At 33.3% G+C, this 14,521-nt stretch overlaps 1 protein-coding gene across 1 annotated transcript in view; it reads right to left on the bottom strand.

Moving 5' to 3' along the window:
* LOC143230741 (discoidin domain-containing receptor 2-like) overlaps positions 1-7,629 on the bottom strand; it is a 325,468-nt gene extending 317,839 nt beyond the window's left edge. Inside the window, exon 1 of the mRNA XM_076464826.1 lies at positions 7,409-7,629. The gene's annotated coding sequence lies outside the window, so the exon portion shown is untranslated. The remainder of the gene's footprint in view (positions 1-7,408) is intronic.
* Between the last annotated feature and the right edge of the window lie 6,892 nt (positions 7,630-14,521).

Here is a 14,521-nt window from a genome sequence, read left to right as displayed (position 1 = left end):
AATAGAATTAACGTGGCCTTTGGGAAGAACGTGTTGGCTTATGAACTTTCAGTTTATATGTTTCTCTTCTACTGAAAAATAAAAAAACAAACAAACCTGCCAGACAATATTTGTACTGTTACAACAGATTTGTACAACAGCAGTATTTATGTTCAAAAGACACCTCGAAATGTTGCATAAATACGACCGTGTTATACAACTGAAAATGTTGTTTACTTTAAACCAGATTAATGAAACTTATAATGCTAAGTTTTTGAAGCTATTTAACTTAGTAAGAGCTCATCAGTGGCTTAACATTATTGATGCAATTTTCTTTCTTTCGAAATCTTTAAGAAACCAACTTATATTTGAGATTAGCCTTTAAGATTTCCTTTCAGAGCTTCATTGACGATTTTGCTCAAGGTGATTACAAACAATAACACACCCAACTTCATTACATTTTTATAAACTGATTAATGATATCAGATATTCTTAGTTAGCTTCTTGTAAAAACTGTCTTCATTACCCCCCAAAAAATACTTTTTGAATCACTAAAATTATTTGTGAACTTCATGCTTAGTAAACTCTTTATCAGAAAATCTTGAACTGAATATGTTAAATATGATATAAATATCGCTGTGTTTACATATCCTAACACCACAAACTTTTCTATAGCAATATTCATGAGTACATCATTCATTATTTTCAATTTTAATAGTAATATGTTAATATTTATTTCTGTAACTATTCACTGGCTCCAGTTTTCATTAACGACGCCATCTAGAGACCATTTCTTAAAAATTTAGTCCTTTAGTTTCACTATAAAGGTAACAGGGTAACTTTATATTCTTAAATGAAAAGAAATAAAACAGAGAATGAGAATATAGATTCAAACTAATTATTGTACATCCTTATTCACAGTTGTAGACATACTACAAAGAAGTCCTGAGCTGTTTTATAAACGATTTTAACACTCAACGACACATTTTCAAACTAGCTGAAAACCATCACAGAGTAGATGCAAGTAGGGACGATAGTTGAAACGAATTTGAATATTCTAATTGAGTGTTTAAGGCAGATGTCCTAGAAACGTGAAGTCTACTTTTGTGGATAAATAGTGCATGCACACGCACTTACAAGCTGTTTTCCTCGGTTCCCAATCTCTCTCGTTTAGCCCCAACTCCGGCAATGAAGGAAAACTCAAACAAAAGAGCAAACCGAAGTTTCTCAGCAACAGCTGGCAAAGAGGGGAAGGGGGAATGTGCACGTGCCACACAAGGTTTAAAGAGGGGATTGATCCCCAATGGGTAGCTTCCTCTCACAAAAGACACGTCCCTCAGGAGTCCCACTGGAAAGAAAAGACAGGGTACAACGTTCGCCACTCACAATACAGTTGTATTACAGAGGCTTTGGTAGGAAGAGATATTTGGCTGACAGTTGACGAAATTCTATCTAAGGTTGGATTTCAAAGTTGATAAATTTCGGTTGAGGCAAATTACTTGATGACTGAAGGTTTTGGGTTACTCCTGTTGCCCGTATCAGTTTTGCTATACTATTAGATTAGCTGTAATAGCATGTTAAAAAGAGATCGCGGAGATTGTGGCTAGCACCAAGGAACACTGCTTGCTTTAGATACTTTGCTCTAATAGTAAAGTAGATACTAATATTATTAAGTTTAAAGTACACGTGACATGCCGACACTGAAAGACTGCAACATGTTCCCGCTGAATCTTCGGTTTTAGAAAACCTGAAATATCGTTATATTAAGTGTTATTTTTTGGTGGTGTCGAATAAAGAACTGAAATTACTTAGTTTTTATAATATAAACTGTTTACTACTCCTAATATTCCTGTTTCCTGCTTGACTACCGAATAACATTACTGTTTATTTGCTACTTAATTGAACTTATACTATAAAACAGTGAAACTGTTTACAAAAGAAAAATGTTCTCAAAGGACAACTGAATACATCAAATATGTAATTTTAAGTTACCTGACCAATCAGAATGGAATGTAAGATTATTTCATATTTTTTAATGTCTGTTAATATAAGAATATAGAAACGTTCTTGAACATTTTGACTACATGTCATGAAGAACAATATTTTACAACCCTAACAGAAATTTTCCCAATTGTGACACACGAAACCCGCTTGTGATCTTTACGAGTTACGTATTAACCTTGAAGAATGTAAGATTAGTGTAATGGTTAATGAGCATTTCTCTTTATAAAAGTGGCTTTGATATAATAGAATAAGAAATGAGTACGTCTCGTTCACTTTTATAAACTGATAAACAGTTAACGTATAAGTAGAAAGTGTTTTCTTATAGCAAAGCCACATCGGGCTCTCTGCTGAGCACACCGAAGTGAGTCGAACGCCTGCTCTTAGCGATGTAAATTCATTGATATACCGCTGTACTAGCTGTGGGAACAATTAGTAGAGGATAAACATTAGTTCACTCATTTCCTATTTTCAATGTCACAGGCGTGTACAATCCACTTTACAACATTTCTAACGGTGTTTACTTGCGTGATGAAATCAAGCTCCTCTTTGATCAATACGTGAACCTAACCAGCAGAAGAACAAGTCGGTTATTTGAGTGTTAAAGCTTCGTTTTGATACAGGTCATCGCATATCTTATGGTAAGCCTGGGCATCTATAAGGTCAGTGAATACATGGTGTAAACTCGATATAAAAGACACTTTATTTGGAAATATTCCAAAACTTAGAGTGAACAATTTTTTTTTTCGCTAAGCTGTAGCTATGTGCTTAGTAAATAACATGTAGTTAAGGCTACGTTTTTGTCATACTAATATATTACATTTCACATAAATAGACTACATTTTCTAGATCTAGGATACATGCATACTACTCTATACTTGGCTAAAGCCAAATCTTTACCCTATTGCAATTTATTTTAACGCTAATAAGTACTAATTGCTTTAGTCCTATAGAAGTTGCTACTTTTTGAGTTCTAAAGTTCTTTCTTTAGGCTTTTTCATCATATTGACTTCTATTATCATCTACATGCTATAGAAAAATAAACAGGCTTAGTTTATTTCTCAGAAAGAAATTTTTCTTCGTGCTACAATATTTTTGGATAACTCCAGTTTTTATGTTAATTCTTTTGCTTTTTCCTGAAGCTTAGCTTCCAACAAAACGTTCTAGAACAGATGGTTTCTCTGAAGTTAAGTTTGCTTGTTTTTTGTTTTTTTTTAATTTTGCGCAAAGCCACTCAAAGGCTATCTGCGCTAGCCGTCCCTAATTTATCAGTGTAAGACTAGAGGGAAGACAGCTAGTCATCACTACCCACCGCCAACTCTTGGGCTACTCTTTTACCAACGAATAGTGGGATTGACCGTCACTTTATAACGCCACCACGGCTAAAAGGGCAAGCATGTTTGGTGCGACGGAGATTCGAACACGCGACCTTTGAATTACGAGTCGAACGTCTTAACCCATCTGGCCATGCCGAGCCCTGCAGTTAAGATAATACGTTTTGCTATTTAATTGCACTCTACTGTAACCATGGTACCTGCTGGAAATTTCTTATTAGCCCACAATTCTCAATTCGTCCTAGAAGATGTAATTTTTCTTGTATTAAGAAGGGATATTGTTGTTAATACGTAGATACAATCAAACTAAGTCACTTCTTTTTTTAAGTTGTAATCCAGATAATTAACTTAATAACCTATATTCAGTTACTAAACAAAGTCACAAATATAAAAAAAGACCATTAACTAACTACTCAGCGATTCTTATTTTTCAACTTCCATAAATAAACAACCGTAAAAACACCAAACGGACTTTATCTACCACCACATTAAAGACGCCGACTCTTCAAGCGACCAATAAGAGCTTTTCACTAGACAAGAAGTAAAGTACAAATGAAATTTTGGTTTACATACGCATCACACAAATACCAGTATAACAGCAATTTCATTTTTATGTATTTTTGTCCTGTCTATGACAGGTTTGTTTGTTATTACTGCTCAACTCTAAAACCGCAACTGAAGTTAGTATCATATCAGCTTATTTTAAATGTATTTTTCTAAGGTATTAATAGACCCAACCGGCAGTGAATGTTATAAGAACAAGTCGGTAATTTAAGGGTTAAAGCTCTATTTTAATACAAGTTTCGTGACGTGTATTCTCTATGCAGAGAAACTAATCATACCAACAAAGCTCATACGTGGCAGAGTACTTTAGTTAAATGAAGGCATAGAAAACGTGTTAAGAAATGATGGTTATATTTATTTTTAGACCGTTATTTGTATAGCTGAACCGCTGGATTCTCAAATACTGTTTTACTTCATACACCAGATACTGCGTGACGCTTCGAGCTCCTGAGAAAAGATGTATCCCCAAACGACAGACTTAAGTATATTATCTTTCTGTAGTTTTATTAATCTCCATTTCAGACTGTAATTTCACCCCCAGTCTGCTCTGTACAGTTTCAAAAATTATAATATATTTTAGCAATAATCGTTGGTTCCATCCTGAAAGTCTTTGTTAAGAGTGCTGACACTGCTGGTCAACATGCTTGATTTGTAGCCAAGCTTCCGTTTGGCTGTTATAAGCGTAAAAGAAAACAAGCTTATTCCATCTTATAAGACTGACACATACATAGCACACCAATCTAACTACTATATGAGGGCTTTAAAACAGCATCACTCTTGTAAATTAATCTGAAGCGCTTGATGTACTTCTTTAATATCACATTTTATAAAATAATTGTATATGTCATGAAATAATACACCAGTCTGAGTTCTTAATTAACAAGGAACACAGCTAAGGAGTTCAAACTTAACCAGTTTTTGTTACCAAAACAAACACATTGTTTTGTTTTGTTTTCAAATATTTCGTCGGCTTTGGAAGTTTGAACCGTAACTTTGAAAGTTTGTTTCAGGTTAAGCACAACATTACGCAATGTGTTATCTTTGTTCACTGCGAGTAAATATTTTAACCCGACTTTTAGCCTTATAAGTCCTAGGGCTTACTACTGAGCCACTGAAGGAGAACCTTAAAGGAAGAATATAAACCTGGTTAAATCTAAGTAAATTTTCACAGCTTCATGTTGTAAAATCTCATAGTGATTCTATTCTTGTAACGCAATTTATTTTTACTGGTATTTTAAAGAATGGATAGATACGGATAAACTGATTATTATTTTTTCTTTCCTTTAAAATGAACAGCTGCAGAAATGTGGAACTATTGGTAACTGAGTAAAGAAGTTAAACAGTTTAAAGGGGTTTAATGTACGTGTTTATAAAATTAAAAATGGCGCATGAAATGGTAAGACGATTTCTTGTGAGGCTTAGATGGATCATTTGTGTGGTAAGTTCTATTGCAAATAACTATATTAATGCTTCAGAGGTTTGATACAGAATAACGTAAGGAACACGTTATCATTACAGTGCAGAATGCGAGCTTAAGGTAATTACTAATTTCACCATTTACCTGTTTACAATATATCTTATACATATTTCAGTATTATTTATAGAAACGGGACACATAAGTTATCAGTTTTAGGGACTTGCTTTAAACCCATAGACTAAGCTATTAGTAGTTTCAAACAAATTTCAAATAATTCACTGTCAGATGTTTACAAACTAAAAAACAAATACATGTTATGAACAAGGCAATTTTATGAAAAGAATAATCTGTATGATACCTCATACAGTCAAGTATTTCTGTATCCTTCAATATTAAAAACTACTTCGCGATTCCATTTATAGTTTTGATTCATAAGTACAGCTGCATTTCATTTCTAAAGTGTGATTCTGAACATATATACATGTGAGTGTGTGTGTGTTTGGATTTTTATCCAAACTTTACTTAAAATTAAGAAAAACTTGAACTTCGAATTCCAGTTTTTTATTTTTTGTAACTTTTTAAAGGATTATAATGAAATAAATGTGTTAATTTGTCATTGATAACAAGTTAAAAAGTAAACTGAGTTTCGCGAACAAAAAAAATTTCCTCTGTATGCGTACAGAAGATTAGCTCGCATCATTTAATAAACGAACGACGACTTCAAACACATTTTGTTGATTATTGAATTTATCGTTTTGGTGAACGTTCTTAAAACTTCCAAAGCATTTATTAATCGCAGTGATATAACTTATGTTTCATACACTTAAACACTTATCGCTGTAACAGAAAATGTGGGATTAGATTACAAGTACTGTTTCACTTTTCAATGACACAAACCGAAGTGGTACGTTTTGGAACGAAGTGTACAGGCTGCTCATAAACTACCTTCACACATTCGAACATAATGAAACTTGTTGTCAAAACTGTGTACCTGTTATGTTAAAATAAAGTACAATATACGTAAACACACACACACACTTGTATAAAATCAAATCAATGGCATCACAACGCTTTAAGCCATTGACTTTCTTTCTGTAAAGTAGCTCAAAATCTAGAACTGAAGGAAGAGCATCCTCGGTAGTGGCAAATGACAGAAAATATACAATTAAAATTTCACCAAACTAAGAAATTAAGGTATACATTAATATGTGTGATATTAAACCACAGTAAGATTAATGTATTAATCAACATCATAATTTTATTGAACTAATAATATGATGCTGATTAATACATTATTCTTACTGTAGTTTAATGTCACACACATATTAATGTATACTATAATTTCTTAGTATGGTGAAATACGTGTAATTTTCGGTCAAATAAATCTTCAGAGGAAAAAGGAACTAAATACTGCTAGAAGATGAAATAGTTCTCTTGTTTTATATAGGAAAACGTCTGCATAAACACAAATAATTACATTGTATGTGTGTGTTTTCTTATATCAAAGCCACGTCGGGCCATCTGCGGAGTCCACCGAAGGAAATCGAACCTCTGATTTTAGCGTTGTAAATCCGTAGACATACCGCTATATCAGCGGGGAACAATAATTATTGTAACAACATTAAAAGCATTTCTGAAAGGCACAGTGTCTCAAATGATGTATACAGTTTTAACATCTGAAACAGTAATTAATTTGGTAGGTGAAGCCTATTTGATATAACTTTACATTAAAATATTCAGCTAATATGACACACCTTTACGTTGAAAAGACTCACCTTAACATAGCACAACTTTACATTAAAAGATCCATCTTAATGTGACACACTTTTACATTAAAACACTCAAGCTAATATAATACAACTTTACGCTAAAATACCCGTGCTAATACAATAAAACTTTACGCTAAAACACTCAGTTAATGTGACACACCTTTACGTTACATTACGTTAAAATACTCAAAAGAATATATTACAACTTTACGATAACAAATTAAATTATATTTTTCTTTGTTAGAATGTAATAACCAATATCAGTAACTCGTACATCGCACGAGCTTACAGCTTGCTAAATACTGACAGAGGGCAGCTATTTGGCAGTTGGTAATTTCCCTTACCTGACCTGTGTTTGAGGAAAGGGATTGCTGACGTCTACACAGCCCCCGAATGCTGGTTTCCTTTTAGTTTACGTAGAGACGCGATACTGTTACAAACGTTTGCGGTACGCTCCTGTGTACTGAAGTAGTTTTATCGTCTCGATAGAGTACCAGATATGTCTTTCAACGGTTAAATGACAAAACTTGCTAGCAGTTCAGAAACACCAAGAGTTGCAGACTGTTCTATCAGATTTTCCTGACTTGGTGTATGTTGGAATTGCGGATGTTATACATATATACAAAATGAATATTATTTCGCGATAAGTTAGTATCGGTATACTTGAAAGTGTATTGTTTTATTTTTACATCTTCAAAAACAATCTGGGGCTGGGAGGTTTACCTTATCAACGCTCCTTCCCTAACTAGTTCTGATAAAACAAAAGGAAGAGAAAAACAGACTGAACTTTTCTTATTAAAATGATGTTTTAATAAAACTTATACTTTAACGTTGACATATGCATATCTTCGGCAGCTTTAACTCAGTTATTCAATGTAGCTCACGTTACAAACATCTTACCTAGCTCACGCAAAGTACACCCGCTAGATTCACGAGGAGCAATTCACTTCTAGCAAGCGACGATTGACGTTTTGTTCAAAGGTGGGTTTTATTAGCGCCCTCTATAGGAAAAAGGAAGACTTTGAAACAGAAACTAAACTTCAAACAAAGGTACGTTCATGGACACAGAGAAGTAAAGAGACAGTTTAGTTTTAAACAATGTTTAAACTTGAAACGAAGATCTGAAAATTGGCATAGCGTAATTTGCAACTAATTATAATTATAATTCAAATTAAAAAATAGTTATGATTAACTGCAAACGATTTTTACGTATATCTTCCGTTTCCACAAAATGCTTAAAAGAATGGTAAATTCAATGTTAAAAAAGGAGTGAACATAGCTAATAATTGCTCGTTTATTCTCTCGCCTGTTTTTCTATGCAGCCAAAAAAGGGATTATTTCAATTAAAATGTTATAAAATTATTAAAACATTTTCTCCTAAATATAAAATATCCTGTGTGTATTTTGATATTCATTAAGCGCACTAAAACGTAATACAGTAGTCCTACCCTTATATGTAGCAATATACTGTGATTTTGTTGTTCATTATATTCAGATCTCTTTGAATTACTCTTTACTTGTTTTAGAAAAATATAGAGGGCGTTTAGTGAACCAACATCATTTTCTTATTCAAGATAATACATATACTCGTGTGCTTAGTCTGTTTCTTGTGAAAAAAATAAAGCGCTTTAAGCCTAAAATGTTCGTATGTTACATATTAACTTGCTACATATATGGTTATTTTAACAGCTTTTGTAGATATAAAATTGTCACTTATATGATGCAACTAAAATTTTTGATCAATCTATTGTATATTGCAGTTCTGAAAAAAACAACACTTTTATCACATAGCTCTGTTGAGCAACTATTACATTTTTGCTTCAAATAGCAGTCTTAAACTTTCAAAGCTACCACACACTTGTGAACAACGACTGAAGTATAATATTTGTAAGTAAATATTTCAGGTGTATATATATATATATGCTTTACGGTTCAAAATAATAGAAGGGGCAGTCCAATTCCCCACTTATAGTATTCTATATACACCTACTGCAACTATATTGATTAACATACTCGAGTAACATATTTATGGAACATAAACATTCTAGTAACTTAAATCTATATGTTGATGTATCAGTAAAAACAGTTCATAGAAAATTGTCATTTATTTCATCAACTTCACAGTTTATGTACTATAGAGACTTTAAACACATTTCTTTTTCTGAGTACTGCTTAGTAAAACGTTTGTGGTTTTTATTTTAGCTCTTGACTAATTTTATTCCAAATTCCAAATTGGACTGCTAGAAAAGTATTCAAAATTCATTTTGTTTAAAACAATTTTTATGCTTTATTAAAAAATTTCTTTGAAGTTTGAGACAAGGAACATTGATTGGTATGCAACTATTCCGGTATTAATGTCTGAATAAGCGAATGAAAAAATGACGAATTATGAAACAGCTGAATATGAATTGGACAGTAGGTGATGTAGAGCCAGAAGTACATTATTGATCAATAGAGAAACGTACATTTCTTATGGAGGAATCTGAAACGAGTTACAAAGAATTATTACGACAGAAAAAATACACAAGGAAAATATATGCATTTCAAACGGATTTTAAATACAGTTGTTTATCAAACATTAAGTTTGTTCAGTGCTAGCAACTCAGTCTCGATACGGAAAATAAAATATCAGTAAGTGTACTGGCATCTCATATATTTTGATGGAATTGAACTAATTAACAATTCAATAGAGAGACAAATAAATAGATAATTAGATAAAATAGACAGAATAATAGGTAAGCAGGAAAAACTGACAGGTAGACAGACTGATAGGTAGGCTGATAAAATAAACAGATAGACAAGGAAATAGTTAAACACCATGAAGACAAAGAGACAAAAAGATAAACAGAAACACAGATTGACATTTAAGAATATTTATATGCAGATAGAAATATAAGTTGAGGGGGGTCTGGCACAGTCTGGTGGTTAGGGCACTCTGCTCACTCACAATTTGAGAGTCGCGAGCGCAGATCTCCGTCACCTAACATGCTCTTCTTATATGGTTGATGTCTGGGCCAGCCAACCGGGTATAAAAATTCACGACTTACGAGAACGCCGGCCGATCCAACTATTTGTGATTAAGATTGTAAAAAGAAAAATAAATATAAGCTGACGACCGAGAAACAGACAAGTCATTCGTATTATTTAAATATTTCTTTCAATGCAATAAAACAAATATATAACACGTGTTGCTGAATTTATGGCACTTCTAGACTGTAATAGCGCTTAAGTCCAACCGATAGAATCAGTATATCTTTCCTACCCAACTACCTCCTACCAACTTTTATTAGAGTTGCTATGCTTTAAGTAATAGAGAATACTCATTTCCAGTGCAGGCTACGTACGTAACAATCAGTTTGTTAAACTAAGCTTATCTTTGTGTCTTAACGGAGAAATATAATTAACTTGAATGTATATTTTGCTTAATTAAATCAGAATATTATCTTTCGTACATGCGTGAAGCTACTAGTTGCGAATTCATTACGTATAAATAATTCAGAATTAGTAGCTTTGATTGAAATTGAAATAAACTTTATAGCATTATTTAAATTTCTGCCACAATTTTATACAGTATCCTCGTCGGTAGCTCATCTAAAATTCAGGGTTCGATACTCCAGGTGGGAGGAGCACAGAAAGCCTATTGTGACGTTTGTACTTTACAACACACAACAAACCCACAGAATAATCGATATATCCACATGTCAAGAAACACATTAGCAGTTTCGCTTGAAATAAAGTTACAATTCCATTGGTAGTTTTGTCTAGTAATGAAATTCGAAACTCGTATAATACAGGAAATTACTCTTGCTTTATGCTTTGTATAAGTGGATGTTGTACCTTGAACATTTTCTCATTTTTATATTATTAATTTATAAAACAAAATCTTCTATTTGATATATAATGTAGACTAATACACATTGATCATGATGATCTAATACAGAACTCCATCTGGACTGTGCAAAAAGAAATATTCTACCTTATTAATCGATCAAAGTACGCAAAAAAAAAGAGTTTGTAATTCGTAAATTTAAAGCCTGTCTCGATAAAATAGGAACAAATTTATTACATTTTATACCAAAGAATAATTGAATAGGTTTTTCTTTAAGACGCGAAATCTATTTTGTCAAGGTGTTGAAATATTCATTGTATCGAAAAAAAATGAGACAAAGTTTAGTGAAATGTAACAGCTGGTTTATCAGAGTGAGATTGTATTCTTTCAACTGAACGTCGAAGAGAAACGGGACAAATTTTAGTAAAATCTAACAGCTGGTTTATCAGAGTGAGATTGTATTCTTTCAACTGAACGTCGAAGAGAAACGGGACAAATTTTAGTAAAATCTAACAGCTGGTTTATCAGAGTGAGATTGTATTCTTTCAACTGAACGTCGAAGAGAAACGGGACAAATTTTAGTAAAATCTAACAGCTGGTTTATCAGAGTGAGATTGTATTCTTTCAACTGAACGTCGAAGAGAAACGGGACAAATTTTAGTAAAATATAACAGCTGGTTTATCAGAGTGATATTGTATTCTTTCAACTGAACGTCGAAGAGAAACGGGACAAATTTTAGTAAAATATAACAGCTGGTTTATCAGAGTGATGTTGAATTCTTTCAACTGAACGTCGAAGAGAAACGGGACAAATTTTAGTTTTGTCAGAGTGAGAGGACATTCATTAAATTGAAAATAAAAAAGAAACGAGCCATATTTTAATAAAATGTGAAACCTGTTTCGTTTGGGTTGATAGGTATTGATTACTCTGAATATTAAAGAGAAACAAGACAGACGTTAGCAAACTTACAAGATTCTTATCTTACTCATAAAGTATTGAATGTTTTACTTAATATTGCTGTAAACCTAAAGACATAAGTATGGTGTAATCTAAATATCAGATAATCTTCTAAACCTCTTTGAAACGTTAATGTCAAAGACTAGCTAGGTGGTGGGTGATATAAAGAGGACCACTAACACTGAGAGGTCATGTTGTGGTGTCACTTTATGTATGGTAATACTTACAATCTGGTATGACGTTGATATAAGCCTAGCTTGATCTGTATCAAATATTCTTAATTCAAATAAAAGCCATTGAGATCGTATTGTAAGATTATACAATGTCTAAACATTAGAAAATAAAACAAAAATATTTTAAAATCATATGGCTTCATCTTCACAATAGGATATCTGTGTTGAGCCCATGACGATTATCAAAACCCGGTTTTTAACGTTGCATGTCCTTAGACTACTGCAGAGACCCTGGAGGCTAAAATCATATTTTGCTTGGAATGAAAATCTGAATTAAGCATTACACGCACTTGTTATATACATTACCAATTGTAATGATAACAAAGTAGATGGTTTAATTCCAAAACAAATATAATTGTGTTAAGATCTTACGGCCCGGCATGGCCAGGTGGTTAGGGCGCTCGACTCATAATTTGCGGATCAAGGGTTCGAATCCCCTTCCATCAAACATGCTCGCCCTTTCAGCCATAAGGGCTCCATAATGTAACGGTCAATCCCACTTTTCGTTGTAAAAAAGTAGCCCAAGAGTTGGCGGTGGGTGGTGATGACTATCTGACTTACCTCTAGTCTTACACAACAAAAGTAAGGACGGCTAGCGCAGGTGGTCCTAGTGTAGCGCCCCCCGCTAGTACAGGGGTAAGTCTACGGATTTACAACGCTAAAATCAGGGGTTCGATTTCCCTCGGTGGGCTCAGCAGATAGCCCGTTGTGGCTTTGCTAAAAGAAAAACACACACCATAGTGTAGCTTTGCGCAAAATTGCAAACAAACAAACAAACAATCCACTACTCGTGCTTTAAAGAAAGTTCTATTATATTAACTTGAGTCTTTTAACGTTAAAATTTATCAAATAGGCATTACATACCAAACTAATTACTGTTTCAGACGTTAAAACTATGTACATCTTGTTACCAAATCCAAAGACCGACAGTGAACTTTCACACTATTAAATTAGTTTATTTCACTACAGCATATTCAGATATTTAGATCAGAACTTATTTAGAGTATCGAATTAACTTTCTGTGAGTCTAACAAATATTTTGAGGTATAAAAGGTGATCGTGGACTATACTGATACTGATCATATGCATTATTGTGAAACGTGTAAATTAGAAGACAAAATGATCTAACATTCATAAATATCTTAGTGTAATATTTTGTAGAAAACAGTTATTAAGCGTAAAAGCACGTGAATCTCCCATTTTGAAAAAAAATTAAAAATAAATTACAACAATGCTTTACTTTTATGCATGAAAATTTAGTTTTGGGTTTTACTATTAAGATGTTTAGAAGCCAGTTAGTTTGGTAACTAAAGTGAAGGCGAAATGTTAGGTAACGCTTTTCTATATTAGTGTAGTGACTAAAGTAAGAATGGAAAGTTAAATAACGCTTTACTACATTCGTGTAGTGGCTAAAGTAAGAATGGAAAGTTAGGTAACGCTTTACTACATTCATGTAGTGACTGAAGTGAGAGTGAAATGTTAGGTAACGCTTTACTATATTAGTGGCATGGCCAGGTGGTTAAGGCACTCGTCTTGTAATCCGAGGGTCGCAGATTCGAATCCACGTCACACCAAACATGCTCGACCTTTCAGCCGTGGGAGAGTTATAATGTGACGGTCAATCCCACTATTCGTTGGTAAAACAGTAGCCCAAGAGTTGGCGGTGGGTGGGGATAACTAGATGCCGTTTCTCTAGTCTTACACTACAAAATTAAGAACGGATAGCGCAGATAGCCCACGTGTAGCTATGAGCGAAATTCAAAATCAAACAAATTATATTAGTGTAGTGACTAAAGTGAAAGTGAAATGTTAGGTAACGTTTTACTGTGTTCGATTATTCAACTCGAAAGCCAGAGAAGAGTGTCAGTAATTTTAAACACTTCTCATTAATTTGTCATACGCTGACAGAAAGCTGAGTTTTCAAGTCAATATGTGTAGGACATTCCAGTGTGTGGCACTATTCGAGAGCATTTTTTTTATATCGCTATAATTATTTTTTTAGAATAATTGTGAAAATTAATAGAATTTCAAAAACAGGTAGAAAATAGAAGAATTTAGTCATTTCAAATTATTGTGCAGGTTTTGTACGTTTATGAAACGTACATAACAATTAACCGAGTGCCATTCTGCAAAAAATATTCTGAGTTCATCTTGTATCATGCAAATAATGGATTGAATGCTTCTCAACGCACGTGCTCTGAGTTCATATGTGTGTTATGAGACTATGGACCGAGCGCTTCTCAGAGAACGTATTGTCAGTTCATGAGATATGGTGTGATTATTGTACTTAGAGCCCCACAAAAACACATAATATGAGTTCATGTTACATCACGTGACTATTAGTTTGGTTTAAATTTCGAGGGCTATATACACTAGCTGTCCTTAATATTCAGTCTTCTGACTGGTTCACGATGATCGAATTAGTTTCGAGTTGATA

This window comes from Tachypleus tridentatus, chromosome 10 (assembly GCF_004210375.1).
Source record: "Tachypleus tridentatus isolate NWPU-2018 chromosome 10, ASM421037v1, whole genome shotgun sequence".
Classification (NCBI taxonomy): domain Eukaryota; kingdom Metazoa; phylum Arthropoda; class Merostomata; order Xiphosura; family Limulidae; genus Tachypleus; species Tachypleus tridentatus.
This window is presented reverse-complemented; position numbering and strand designations above follow the sequence as displayed.